Consider the following 10000-nt stretch of genomic DNA (forward strand, 5'->3'; position numbering starts at 1 on the left):
CCGGTCCATGCTGTAAGTGAGTTGCAGTGACCCACACCTGTTCCAGGGTCAGTTCTCCTGAGGGTTTGATCAGTGATGACGGCTCATGCGTGCATCAAACCGGACGGACGGACGGACGGACGGACAGATAGATAGATAGATAGATAGCTGTAGAGAAACTCACGTCAGCTCTGCTCTGATCTGCTGTGTTTTACAGACTGATATTTGCAGATCACAAATCATGTGGAGATTGTAATGAGACACAGCCTGCAGGAGAAACTGCTGCACAGCTATTTAGATGAGAACAACTTCACCTCTGCAACGATTCTTAACACTGGCAGCCCACTTTACCCTGCAAGACTTCTCTCCCGAACCCATTACACAGATCTCAGACTCCATGCGATTAACGCATCTAATTAGGCTGTTCTGATCGTCTGATGGCATGGAGATGCATCATTATGCACAGCCCATAAACTAAAGCGCCAATGAGAGTAAAAGAGTGAATTAAATGCAATTACTGGCCAGCTGAAACAGCACGAATTTTAACTTAATATACAGTTAAAACTGCAGATGAAGAAAAGAGAAGAACTCACAGCAGAGTCTTGCTCAATCCTTCATCTGCTCTCGTCTCTACTCAACCGTCGTGTTCAGTAAAGATCAAAAGTGTAACAGCTGAACGAACGCAAAAACTCACCACATCTCAAAACACATATTTCCAAAAACTACTTTACATAAAAGAGATCAATCATGTTCCCAAAGCAGCAGACAACTGTCTACTTGAGCAGTGAGTGGAAATTAAAACCAGACCAGCCTTCATTTTATGATCACCAGCTGAACTAACATCAACACAGAAGCTCAAACACACACCAGAGCTGCTAATGACTGCAGACCTGACTGACCGACAGCTAGTGATTCATTTAGCTGATTAAACCCAACTATTAACCTTAGTTTACATGACACCATTAGATCTACTAATGAAGGACGACACCGGTCGGTCTATTAATCCCCCTTCATCTCTGACTATCATCATTAACTCAAACTCTCACAGCCAGAGCTGATTACGTAATCAGATTCCAAAAATGAAGTACTTGTAATTAGATTACATTACATTTTATAATGCTCATGATCAGATTACAGTTACTTTATGGATTACATGATAACATATTATTCACCCAATGGCAGTAAATTATTGACAATCGATTCTCCTACACTTTAAGTCTACACTTTAGCTTTGACTATATTAACAAATGTCTTTTTAACACGTAATCTGTAATCAATAACAGTCTAAAATTTGTAATTGTGCTCATAGCGAACGATCAGTTTTTGGTTTTAAACCCAAAAATATAGCAAACGAAGGCACATCGTAAAAGTTTTCAAAATTCTTTCAAAGCAGCTTTACAGAAAATCATAATGCTGATAATATCTTAATGTCTTCATGCTTTCTAGTTGCATTTAGAGTTAGGCGATAATATAGTTACATTATGTGATGTTTTGATGTAATAACATTTTTTAGGAACACAGAACATTCTTTTTAGGTTTGCAGAATGTTCTCTTGTGTTCCCCTTACCCCTTTATTTTAATATGCTTTACTCTGCTGTAAGTCAAGAATGAATTAATAATTCAATAATTAACAATGTCCAAATTTCATTTTTAAGTGAACAATTATCCCCGTAGATGATAAGTGGCAGAGCTGGAGATGATTGATGTGCTCTAGAGAACATAGACGAGTGTAAATGGACGAGATGTGATTCTCCCTCATTAACGACATCAGGATCATCGTTAGAGTGACAGTGTAGAATGTGTCACTGCGGTGCGAATGATCCTGACAGGTGTGTGTGTGTGTGTGTGTGTGTGTGTGTGCATGTGTGTGTGATGTGTGTCTCTGTGTAGTGCCGTCTCTTGATCTCATCCTGTTACTTTGAAGTACATCTGAAACTCCCACATGTCATTAGCGATTAGCTGTTAGCGGTGCTGAGTGCAGGTGAAAACAGGGGATCATGGGATACATGTTTAGCTGTTTGAGGTGTTGTGTGTTGGTGAGAACTGTTGATTGATGAGATGTGATACGTGTCGACCTGTATATGGTCAGATGGTGGGTTTATTAGGAGCTCTTATGTTATTGCAGTATATTCACCCCTTCATCCTCGTAGTATTTTTAATCATTTGTTGTTTAAATGTTCTTATCGTCTGCTGATGAAGTAAAGTGTTTGAATGTTTGGGTTTTCTATTTTTGGGTTTGTTTGATTTTAATAATCTTGGATCCAGGCCTCTCGTCTCCACAGGCAGGAAGTCCATGTTCCAGACTGTTGATCCATAATTTGCAGTGAAAAAGTGTTCTGGTGTGATCAGGAGAGAAATCAGCAGATCAAGCACTTTTTCTAAACAAATATGAGAGACAACAGGAGATGCACTTTTTCACTGCAGGAAGTGGATTAGAGACTATGTATTTGAGTTAAAAACGTCTTAATGCTGGATGTGTTTCATCTTTTGTCTTCTCCAGATGTTCACTGATGGACTGGAGTGCTGTGGATTACTTGTGGATTATTGTGATGTTTTTATCAGCTGTTTGGACTCTCATTCTGACGGCACCCATTCACTGCAGAGCATCCATTGCTGAGACACTGATGCAATGCTACATTTCTACAAATCTGTTCCTATCTGGTTCTCACAACAATCAGCTCAGAATCATTGGTTTATATCCCACACTTCTGACCCCCCCAGAATTGACAAAGTTGCTATTGTTGAGTTAAATCATGTCTGAACTAGGAGATGTAAACTTGCACAGTCTTTCAAGTCTGTGGTAAATGTAAAGGTAAATGTTATGTTTAATGTTATAGGTTTACAGTATTCTATAAAAATGATTTGCATTCTGATTCTGACATCCAAAGGCTCAACAATATTTTTCCTCTTATTCCAGTGTTTTTCTGCCACCACAGCTGCAAGTGACGGAACTGGGACGTCTACTCCAAACTGGTCTATTATTATGAATCATTTTACTTCAGTACAGTTGTTTTAATGGAGGTCATGATACCAAAACTTTAGATTCCACTGCAATTTCAAAACCAAATTCAATACAACAGCAAACAGTAATACTAGCCTGAAGTAAAACATTCACGCAGTGAAGAAGAGGTTTACACTATTTACAGTAACTTTATGTATTTTTACTCCACTAACAACCGTATGAAGCCACTGTGTCAGAAAATCTTTAGTTCACTGAAGAATAATTCATGAATAATTCCTGTGTTGTGCATTACTGAAAGAACTTTTGTGTGTTTAACGCATCTTTATATTTATAAAGCACTTGTCAACACTGCTTTAAAGCTATAATTAAAGTTCATTGTTGTTATTCACACAATCTTCACAGGAAAAGACAGTGCGTGTTTGTGGTCGGATGTAGATTTGTCCATAAATAGAGACGTGAGAATGACTGTCACACCTCCATTCACTCGCATTCATGGAGCGGCCAGGGATTTTATTTCTGCCACACAGGAATATGAATAAACCATCCGCGTCCCAAACACCTCCAGAGACGCTCTCTCATTCATATCTCATCTCAGCTCAGCTCAGCTATCTTTAACATCACAACTTTAACAAAAGACTCATTTTTTAGCCTCATTGTGGGCCAAATCGCCAAAAACAAAAATACATGCTGTCAAACTCGCTGCGGTTTTGCTTGGTTCACTGCAAAAATAATTTATATAATAGTACTGAACGCAGATGTTTTTTCTTTGGTAATCTCTCTCTCTCACACACACACACACACTGGCCTGCTCAGGTCACCTGGGGTCAGGGGTCATCCTGGGGTCAGGGCTGCCGTCACATGTGACGTCTTAAACACATTCCTCACGTCTACAAGCGCATCTCTATAGAAACAAGAGAAAAGTTTCACAGATTTTAATTTATATTTATTAAAACTGCTAAAAATATGACTGTGAAGCAGACATAAATAGATGGTGAGGAGTTTCACACGCAGATGTTATTAAAAACAACAGCTTGAGAAAATATGATCATCAAAACAAGACCAACACCTGACGCTGATCTGAAGCACAATATAGACTCATCTGACTAAAAATCTATCCAAGCATGTCACCTGACGCTGATCTGAAGCACAATATAGACTCATCTGACTAAAAATCTATCTAAGCATGTGCACATTATCTAAATTATCTATCTATATATCTATCCGTGTGCATGTGCACAAAAAAAAACATCAAAAATATCAGGTCGGCTTGAACACCTGCCCTTCCTTTCTGGGGAGTTTGTTTGTTTCTGCAGCAAGCAGTGAAAGAAGCACATGTTGATATGAGAGCGTGTGAAGTTTTCCCTCTCTTTCCAAAAAATCAAAATATCAGGTGAGTGGTGATGAACAACAGACTAAGCTATGCCTCGAATTTACAGCTAATTATACAAAAGGCAATTATAGTTAATTTGTCTTGCTAACATCCATGACTCATGAGAGGTACCATAAGTTAGCTAAAGTTAAGCTAGGGCAATAGGAAGTGAAGTGACATACAGCCAGGTATAGTAGGTTAAAGACCACTGTGCATTCTTTCACTGCATGAATGTTTATTAAAATAAATTTAGAATGATCACAAAATTCAAGATATGTTGGCAGAAATGTATATATTTATATAATTTCATAGTATTAATCAGTATGACGCGAAGACTGACTTTTTTCCACCAAAAAGCAGCATAGTTACAAATGTGATAGTGATTTTATACAGCAGTTAAATAAACAAGAATTTAACATTAAGACACATTTTAGACACAATATTGACTGTTTTTGCTCTATTTTGCCAACAAATATAATCCCAATTTGCATCTCTGAGCAACATAACAGTGTTTCATTATAAATGATTTGGTTCAATCACAATGACTCACTTATTAACCGTGACTTGCTGCCACCTACTGGTGGATTTAATTTCACATTAAACATATCTTTTCATTAATAAAAAAATTATATCATATCAGATATTTAACATTTTATGTTTAAAATATCAAAACCGTGTTAATGCATTTGTAACTGCAGGTTAAATACATTCCTGTCCTGATTAAACAGTGTGTACATGCATCTAAATGCCCCTTCTAATGCAGCTTCTGTGTTTCCTCTGCATTGCAAAGATTAATTTCAATACTGATTTCATTTGCTTGGTAACTGACTGATTCAATTTAAGAATTTGACTCAAAAGATAAAGCACACTTTTAGAATGAAATGGCTTTATAAAGGTATTGGGAAAGATTCATTTCTATCATGCTGTGAACTGATCACCACACAGAATATGAAGAATATCAAAAACTTTAGGAGTCTGCTGTCCACTGCAGTCCTTAAGATATCAGCACAATAACACTATTATACTAATACATGCAACTACTCATCTAATTATTGTTATTAATAAAATCCCAGAAAATATTGAGATATATTTTTTGTCAATATTGCACACCCTATCTATCTATCTATCTATCTATCTGTCTATCTATCTATCTATCTATCTATCTGTCTATCTATCTATCTATCTATCTATGTCTGTCTGTTTATCTATCTATCTATCTATCTATCTATCTATCTATCTATCTATCTATCTATCTATCTGTCTACGCAAATTAATATGTTCCCAATGTATCAAACTCTCCGGATGAGTTTCAAACTGTCAGACATTTCATAAAACACACACACACACACACACACACACACACACACACACACACACACACACACACACACACACACACACACACACACACACACACACACACACACACACACACACACTCATCTGCTGTCTGACTGTTAATGATTCATTAGCATGAACGGCCTGACTTCAATTTACACATGCACTTAAGAAACACTTTCAATTTCCAAATGCTTCAGATGAATTAAACAGTGAAACAATAAACGGCCGGATTCATTCGCTTAATTTCCTCACTTGAATCTGGTGCATGAACACTTCATAAGAGCTTCCAAACAACAGGACAAGCGAAAGGTGACCTCTGACCCCCGGCTCACAGATGATGGGGTCAGATGGACGGGTTTCATACTCATCTGTTGTAGTAGCGAGTTTATTCATAGCACGCTTTTAATACTCTCTTCTTTCGTTCCCTCTTCCGTTTCTATTCTGATCCGCTCGCATTTGTCACGGCCCTAATGGGCCACACGGATCTGACGACGCTCACATTTACAGCGACTCACAATAGAAAACACTCTCTCTGCTGAAATACGGAGTGCAGGGTATCTGGGTCTGTACCTGCAGCATCAGTGAGGTCACTTCCTGTCGCTCGCTGTGTTTTTGTCTGCTTGTGCATTATGTCTTTACTTAAGCGAGATGTATTTTTATCCAGATGCAGGTCTTCGTGAACTTCTCACTGGCCTGTTGAATCAGAGCTCACTCACAGTTAAAAGAAATGCCATTAGAAACACTGCAGAAGTGAACTTCAAACACACAGCCTCTTTTCATTAAGTAACCTAACCGTGTTATCAGTGATGTGTGAACAATTGTGACACGTTTGTTTGTGTTCTGATTCATATAATGTGTAGGTTTGAAGTGAAGGTCAGTTGGGACGTATAACAGACACTATGACATCTATAACTTTTAAATATGTGTGTATAATTAGGCATGAGTCACATGACCTTGATCACACTCAGCAAATATCATTGTGAGGAAGTCAGTCTGGTAATGAAAGATAGTGAGAGTATCATATGAGTAATCTCACTTCCTTTACCTGCGGCTTCATGATAAACCCCTGACACTGATATCTGACCTTACTTCACTCTCAGTCTCCTCTTAATGGTCAGCAAAAACTTCACATTTACATTGAGATCACATTGGATTGAGGCACAGCAACAGTGAAATGAAAGCGAGCGAGAGATGAGGTTCACAGCTGCAGTGTGTCTTACGGAGCCAGATGGCTGTGGCTGAAGTTAATCTCTTAATTAAGAAAACAATACAAACACTCACACTCACTCTCTCTCTCTCTCTCTCACACACACACACACACACACACACACACACACACACGTACACAAAAGTCTGGATGCATCTACTGTACTAGATCAGTTAGTCTGACTGACCTCATAAGATCCTGCCAGATTCACACCGCCTCGACAGACAGAACCACAGCACGATAGACAGACAGATGGATGGACAGATAGATGAACACACAGATAAAAAGACAGAAAGATAAACATACAGGTAGACAGACAGATGGACGGACGGACAAATGATAGATTTTTGTCCATCACTGGGTGTTTTGACCTGTTGTTTGTTTTGTTGCTAGTGGAAACAGACTTTAATCTCCATATGAACTCCAGCTGTATGAATGCAGTGACAACCCTGAACACACACACACACACACACACACACACACACACACACACACACACACACACAGATAACTGTGGGCAGAAATAAATAAAAGACTAAGAGACAGATAGCGGAAGTGGTTGGACACTGGAAGAAATGGAGAAAACAGATAGATATAAGATGAGAGAGAGAGAGAGAGAGAGAGAGAGAGAGAGAGAGATGTGGGTTAAAGGTGTGACACCACAAACACTCCACATAATTGCTCTCTCTCTCTCTCTCATACACACACACACTGATCAAAGTCTTGTTCTCATTCAGATGGGTGTTATGAAAACATTCCTGAAGAGAGCCAGAGGCTGAATCATCACAGGAACATCTCACATGAGCTCCTGGATCAACCAGACAACTATCCACAAATATGAAGCTCTGTTAATGTCAAAAAAGTCTTGACTTGTTGCCATGTACAGCACATTTATCTGTCTGCTGTCAGCTCCGTTTTTATGCTTTATAAGTTACTGCAGTCATGGAATATTCTGCAATAAATCTCAATGCATTTCACAGATATTTAGTTATCAATAACTTCAAGCACTTGAGACTGACAGACTGCACGTGTATCCATTTATACTGGCATGACAAGTCACACGGGATGACCATTATCTGCACTTATTTTCACAGGCCACTTTACTGAAGGTAAAAGACGCTGTAATCTTTACTGAGATGGTCCATTCAGACGGGATTCAGCTGACAGAAAAGCTCCATAATTGTGACTTTACCTCCCCATGTAGAACTAAAGCCGTGCGAACAGGATTTTGTGAAAGACTCTGTAAATGATTGCGTTTCTTCTGAAATGTCTATCATCATGTATTGAATGTACGAGGCTGTTTATGTGCAAGCGTTTGATGAAAGCCTCACACACTGAACGCTGCTTGTGTTATCGAGGACACACTGAGGATGAACACACAGGAAATGAGCCCTTAAAAGAGTCAGACACACACAGCTCAATTCATGCACACCAATGAACCTGCTGCACACACACACACACACACACACACACACACACACACACACACACACACACACACACACACACACACACACAGACACATCAAAACAAAGCAGCAGACGGGGGAGAAATCCCATAATCCTCACTGGCTGTGTTGCCACAGAAACAGACTTTCCAAACAAACCTGTTGAATAGTCATGAGGTGCAGTCAATCAACCCAGCAGAAGCTCAACAGTTTCTTCAGATCAGAATAGGTCAAACTATACTAAACTAAAATACACCAACCTTATTAACTACACTAAACTAAACTAAACTAAACTACAAAAAACTAAACCACAACTAAACTAAATTTTTTCAAATTAAATGAAACAGTGACATACTAAAGACATAAACTAAACTACACTAAAACTAGTACTAAATTAAGTACTTATATGACACCAAACTAAACTTAAATTAATTTAGTATAATGGTATATACACCAAAATAAACTGAACAATTAAAAACTAATCTTCTGTACACCAAACTAAACTAACCTACTCCAAATTAAACTAAACTATACCAAATTTAACTGAAGTACACTAAATTACAACAAGATAAAGCATGCTAAACTAAACTAAATTATACCAAACTTAACCATGCTAAACTAAACTACAATTAAAAAAACACACTAAAATAAACTACACCAATCTAAACTTAACTATACTAAACTAAACTAAACAAAGACGGAACTACACCATACTAAACTACACTAAACTAACTTAGATTATTCTAAACTAAACTAAACTAAACTAAACTACAGTAAAATAAACAATGGCAAACTAACCTAGACAAAATCAAACAACACCAAACTAAACTAAATCACACCAAACTAAACTACACTAAACACGAGTACACTAAACTACAACAACCATAACTAAACTAAATTATACCAAACTAAACTAAACCACACTAAACTAAACTAAACTAAACTAAACTAAACTAAACTAAACTAAACTAAACAAGAACAAATTAACTTAACAGTAAAACTGTTCACTAAACAGTAAACTAAATAATGCCCAACTAAATTACAGCATGCTAAACAACATCAAACTAACTTAACCAAATTAAACTAACCTACACTAAACTAAACTACACTAAACTTAACTACACCAAATAAAACCACACTAAAGTAAATAACACTAAATTACAACTAAATTAAAATTAAAACTAATCTACACTAATCTTAAGTACACTAAACTACAATACACCAAAATAAACCATGCTAAACTAAAGCAAAATAAACCTAAACTACACTAAACTGAAGCACACAACTACACCAAATTAAACCACACTAAACTAAACTACAACTAAATTAAAGTTAAAACTAATCTACACTAAACTTAAGAACACTAAACTACACCAACATAAACCATGCTAAACTAATGCAACATGCAAAATAAACCATAAACTGAACTACATTATACCAAACTAAACGACAATAAACTAAATGAAATGACACCACACTAAACTTAACAACACCAAACTAAACTAAAGTGAACAGCACTAAACTGAACTTAACTACAGTAAACTAAACAATGCCAAACTAAACTTCACCATGCTTAACTACACCAAATTAACCAAATTAATGAACACTAAACTGAAACTAACTGGCAGTAAACTAAAGTATGCCAAACCCATACTCACCATGCTTACTACTGCAATTTAACCCATCCACTTAAAC

At 37.3% G+C, this 10000-nt stretch overlaps 1 pseudogene; it reads left to right on the forward strand.

The window, feature by feature from the left end:
- Positions 1-10000, forward strand: part of LOC109070544 — a 731031-nt pseudogene that overhangs the window by 509768 nt on the left and 211263 nt on the right.

This window comes from Cyprinus carpio, chromosome B19, assembly GCF_018340385.1.
Source record: "Cyprinus carpio isolate SPL01 chromosome B19, ASM1834038v1, whole genome shotgun sequence".
Taxonomy (NCBI): Eukaryota; Metazoa; Chordata; class Actinopteri; order Cypriniformes; family Cyprinidae; genus Cyprinus; species Cyprinus carpio.